Genomic DNA, 6,225 nt, shown 5'->3' on the forward strand with positions numbered 1-6,225 from the left:
TCTTTAACTTTCATCCACCCATAAACAAAACTTATGCACCTATAAACTAAACATTATATTTGTGACATCCCCATTTTCACGGCCAGAAAACACCGATTTGTTTATGCTTTGTTTGAAAATCAGAGTAACCTTTTAAAGAAAAATGTTGCGGAATTTGTTCCCAAAAGATAAATATGATAAAGATTTATAAATGCATTTCCAAAGAAATGTATATCATTATATTAAAACATCGGGATGTCATGTTCGATACAGATGAAAAGCATAAACAAAACAACATAGGCCTTACAACATTTATTTATATCTACTGGCCTATGATCTATAATCCCTCATCAAGTCATCCAATTATGCTCTAGTGCCACTACCTGTAATACAAGAAACTGAGTGGGTCAGGCTTGGGAGCCTGGTGAGCACATAGGGTTTTTAGCCCACAATAGATAAGTTTATTAATTTCATCAAACCAAACAATCAGATTACCTGTTCCCGTTATCCTCACTTTACGTCCCTAAAACACCTATCATAAGGGACCTAGCCTAAAGATTATCATCGGGATGGACACTACTGCTAAGGGGGTTCCTCAGCAATAAATGTCTGTAAGGCAACCATGAGAGGGATGGAGTACACCGGTGAACACATCGTTCACAAACACCTACAGGTTGCGAGCCTGCTAGCATTCCGCTAGACTATCTAGAATAGTCTGTGGTCGTCATCTATACTCCGCTAGATGACTGGATCATCGTCAACATCGAGGCCTCTCATCATTTTATAATATATCAACTATTTCATCTACCCATGTTTTTCCCAACATTTTTGTAGATATAAAATACGTATACAGTTTAAATCATTTAAAACATGTATAAATCGTTCATCCAACATAGATATCAAGAACGCAAATAATATGCACACATAGCACATAATTTATATTAAATATTTCATATCTATGTGTAAGATGAAAGTAACTATGCACTCACTTGTTAAAGTGACGACTCGAAATTCGAGCAGCGCTTCGCTTCTTAACAATATGATTTCCTTCGACAAAACCTAATATTATTACCACTAGATTTTAGTCTAATATTTATTGCGACTAATTATTATACTAGATTCATAATTAACTCAGAGTCTACTTCTCGATCTATCAAGTAAGGAACAACCAGGTAGGATCATATCGGAGGTAGGGTCCGTTTGGTATACGAAGTATACTGTTTGGAAATCCCACTTTAAACACATCACTAAATCACAGCCTAGACATCATCCCCGTAAATAGATCAATCAGTATAACGACATTGAATCACTGATAAATCTTATTTATAGGTTCATAATAACGATATTATATTTAAATATAAGCTATATTTAAAATAGGGTAGGCGTATCTCACTTACATCGGGTTTTCTTAAAACCGGGTTCCGCTGGAGCAGAGCTTCTGAGCCGAAAAACTCTTCTTCTCGGAGCCGTCGGGCGCTCCGGGGCTTTCTTCTAGCACTAGGGGAGTTGCCTAGGGCTTAGGGGGTGTTGGGAGGTTTAGAGAGAGAGTAGAGAGGGAGAGAGAGAGAGAGAGAGAGAGAGAGAGAGAGAGAGAGAGAAAGGTGGAGGTGTGAAGAAATGAGGGTGGAGGGGTGCTATTTATAGGCTAAAATATGGCTCCACTTGGTGACACATGTCACCATCTGGTGGCAAGACTTGGGAGAAAGCAATGGCCCAGATTCAGCCACGTCACCCCCTTTGTAGCAGCACTCTGCCGACTTCCAAAACCCCGTAACTTTCGCATATGAGCTCTGTTTTCAACGTTCTTTATATCCACGCGTAGTTATTGACAAGATCTACAACTCTCATTTTAACTCCGTTAGCTAATTCTCGACCGATTTTAAATTTTACAGTATGAGAAGATTACACTGTTAAATGACCGTGTAAAATTCATAACTTCTACATACGGACTCCGTTTTCGTCTGTCATTTTATCTTTGAGCTCCTATTAATGAGATCTTCAATTCTCATTTAGGTTGCATTGGCCAAAAATCGATCGATGTAAAATTCGAATTTCGGGATGTGCACCGCTATGCCAAATCTTAGAAAAATCATAACTTCCTCATACGAAGTCAAATTTGGGCGTTCTTTTTATCCACGCTCTTGGTTTAACGTATACTACAAATTTCATTTAGATCTATAAGACTAAAAAGTAGTTTATCAAAAATTCACATTTTACGTTACGCGGTGTCGTGCTAGTTTAGCCGTAAAACTTCGACGGGTCATAACTTCTTCGTTATAACTCGGATTTCAGCATTCTTTATATTTCCGGAATCCTTGTAACGACCACTAACAATTTCTTCATAGACATTGGGTTTATCTACACTTTTATTTTAGGCGCTTATTTTTATTCTTAATTTATTATATATTTATAAACAAGTATATATGCACAAAAAATCACATAATTCACATAATATTCAAGTAATTCCTTTTTTATTACTTCTAAATGAGTTAAAATGGTTGACCTTGACTATTACATCATTACACTAATGTGTAGCCCCGAAACACGGGCGTTACAATTCTCTCCCTCTTAGGATGATTCCGTCTCGGAATCATGCATCAACAAACAAATTTGATAGCGACTCATCATGTCACTCTCTGTTTCCCAGGTGAGGTTCGGCCCATTCATATGTTTCCAACGCACAAGCACTAAGTTGACCATCTTGCGTCTTAACTTCTTAGTCTTACGGTCAACAATTGCCTCAGGCTCTTCGATTAGCCTCATATTTTCATCCATCCTTAATTCTGAAATTGGAATTATGTCAAAAACTTCTCCCGTAAACTTCCTCAAATAACATACATGGAAAGTGTTATGAATACCATCTAGTTCTTCTGGTAGTTATAGCTTGTAAGATTGGTTCCCAATCCTCTGAAGGACTTTGAATGGTCTAATAAACCTTGGACTCAACTTTCCTCTATTTCCGAATCTTATAAGTCCCTTCCATGGTGAGACCTTAAGCAAAACCGAATCTCCAACTTCGAATGTCGTCGGTCGTCGCTTTTTGTCAGCATAACTCTTTTGACGATCCTAAGCTGCTAACATCCTTTCCCTAATCACTTTCAGCTTTTCAGCTGTCTGATGGACTATCTCGGGGCCCATAAACTGCTTTTCTCCAGCCTCAAGCCAACAAGACGGCGTATGACATTTCTATCCGTACAAAGCTTGATAAGGTTCCATCTTGATGCTTGAGTGGAAACTATTATTGTAGGAAAACTCTACCAGAGGTAAGTGCTCATCCCAGATTCCTTGGAATTCTAGGGTACATGCTCTTAGCATATCTTCCAGTATTTGAATCGTTCTTTCGCTCTAACCATCAGTCTGTGGATAGTAAGCTGTACTTAAACACAATTTTGTACCCATTTCCTCTTGTAGACTCCTCCAAAACTTTTACGTAAAATGACTATCACGATCTGATACAATCGTTAAAGGAACACCGTGAAGTCTTACCACTTCCTTCACGTAAGTATTTGCAAGCTTATCCATAGACCACCTCTCATTGGCTGTTATGAAGTATGCACTCTTGGTGAAACGATCCACGACCGCCCAAATCATGTCGTGACCGTTCTTCGTTTGGGCAGTTTAGTCACAAAATCCATGGTGATATCTTCCCATTTACCCATGGGTACAGGTAAAGGTTCTAAACTCCCATATGGTTTCTGATATTTTGCATTAACTCTTGCACACGTTACACACTCGGCCACATACTTTGCAACATCGAGCTTCATCGTCGGCCACCAGTAGTAGGGTTTTAGATCCATATACATTTTTGTGCTACCGGGATGAATCGAGTACATGGTCTTGTGAGCTTCTTCCATCAGAAGATCTCTTATTCCTCCCGTCTTAGGTACCCAAATTCTATCTTGGAATATCTTTAATCCTTGATTATTCGTACCGAACACCAACGTTTTGCCTAAATGTTCTTCATTTCAGTCATTTTTCTCTGAAGCTTCTTCTTGAGCTTTCTTAATGCTTTCCACAATCATCGAGACAACTTCTATTCTCAACGCTCTTGGCCTTTTCCTTTCAAGGTTTACTTTTCTACTTAGAGCATCAGCGACAACGTTTGCTTTACCAGGGTGGTAAGGTATCTCACAGTCGTAGTCTTTGAGTAACTCTAGCCAGCGTCGTTGCCTCATATTCAATTCCTTCTAATTAAAGTGATACCGGAGACTCTTATGACCAGTGAAAAGTTTGCACTTCGTGCCATAAAGATAGTGCCTCCATATCTTTAGAGCGAATACTACCGCTGCCAACTCCAGATCATGAGTGGGGTAGTTCTTTTCGTTCTCTTTCAATTGTCTTGATGCATATGCTATCACCTTTTTCTCTTTGGGTTAGAACACATCCTAACCCAACTCCAGACGCATCGCTATAAACTGCAAAGTCTTCAAGTACGTCCGGCAAAAAAAGAATTGGTGCTTCACACAACTTCTTCTTTAGCTTCTCGAATGGTTCTTCGTGCTTCTCATTCCATGTATACGTAGCTCCTTTATGGATCAAAGCTGTCAATGGAGCAGCTATCGAAGAAAAGCCTTGGGTAAACCTTCGGTAATATCCAGCTAATCCTAGAAAACTTCGAATCTCCGTGGGACTTTTTGGTCATTCCCACTTCATCACAGCTTCAATATTCATTAGGTCAACCATTTTCCCTTCTTGGTTAACCACATGACTTAAGAATTGGACTTCTCGAATCCAGAAATCACATTTGGAGAACTTTGCATACATCTTCTCCTTCTTCAACACTTCTAACAATTCTCGTAGATGCTTGCCATGCTCCTCCTGGATTTTTGAGTAAATCAGAATGTCCTCTATGAACACTATTACAGATTTATCGAGGAATGGTTTACAAACCCTGTTTATTAAATCCATAAATGTTGCTAGAGCATTGGTTAGTCCAAACGACATAACCAAGAACTCATAGTGTCCATATCTTGTTCTGAATGCAGTCTTCTCAATATCCTGCTCTGTCACCTTCAGCTGATGATAACCTGACCTAAGATCGATCTTTGAGAAATAGCTCGAACCTTGCAGCTGATCGAATAGGTCATCAATCATTGGCAAAGGGTAGTTGTTCTTAACCGTTGCCTTGTTCAGCTCTCTATAGTATATGCATATCCTCATGCTTCCATCATTCTTTTTTACGAATAACACTGGAGCTCCCCAGGGTGATGAACTAGGTCTAATGAAACCATTGTCCAGCAACTCCTGAAGTTGTGTCATAAGCTCCTTCATCTCTGTTGGTGCTAATCGGTATGGTGCTTTCGCTATTGGTGTCGTTCCTGGTAACAAGTCTATCTGAAATTCTACTTGTCTATCAGGTGGTAATCCAGGAAGATCTTCGGGAAAGACTTCCGGATAGTCACACACCACTGGTATATTTTGCAACTCTTTCTTCTCTTTCTTAGCATCGATCACGAATGCCAGGTATGATGTGCATCCTTTGGACAAGCATTTTCTGGCTTTCATTAGGGAAATGATTCCAGAATCCACTTTGCGTTTGTCCCCGTACACCATAAGTGACTCTTTCCCCGGTGGGTTTACTCTTACTATCTTTTTCTTGCATAGTATTTCAGCACCATTGGCGCTAAGCCAATCCATTCCCAGAACGATGTCAAAACCATTCAACTCAATGGGTAACAGCTCTTCGTGGAATTCGTTTCCGTTTAAGTCGATGACGATGTTCTTAATGCAATCACTAACAGGTATGGATTTGCCACTGGTAACTTCTACAACTAGGGCATCATTAAGTTTATCTAAAGGCAATGCTAGTCTTCCACCAAATTTATGTGATACAAAGGAGTAATTTGCTCCCGAATCAAACAATATATTGGCAGGCAATCCATTTACAAGAAAGGTACCTGAAGCGACATCTGTTGCATCCTTCGCGGCTTCTAGGGTCATCTGGAAAGCTCTGGCTTTTGGCTTCGGTGGAATATTGGGCCTTGTTGCCTCCTTCTTCTTCGGACAGTCCCTCGAAATGTGCCCTTCCTCATTACACCCATAACATACTTTCTTGTTGAGGGTGCATTCATTGGCATAGTGCCCAGGTTCCACACTTAAAACAAGTGACCTCTCCGTCACATTTCCCATGGTGCTTCTTCTTGCATTTCTCGCACCATCTTGCTTCACCTCCGAACTTCTTAGAACCAGACTTTGAGAAGTTTTTTTTCTTGTTGGATCTTGAAGATCCATCAAACTCCTTTTTTT

This window comes from Lactuca virosa, chromosome 5 (assembly GCF_052849685.1).
Source record: "Lactuca virosa cultivar CGN04683 chromosome 5, Lactuca_virosa_CGN04683_v6, whole genome shotgun sequence".
In the NCBI taxonomy this organism is placed as follows: Eukaryota; Viridiplantae; Streptophyta; class Magnoliopsida; order Asterales; family Asteraceae; genus Lactuca; species Lactuca virosa.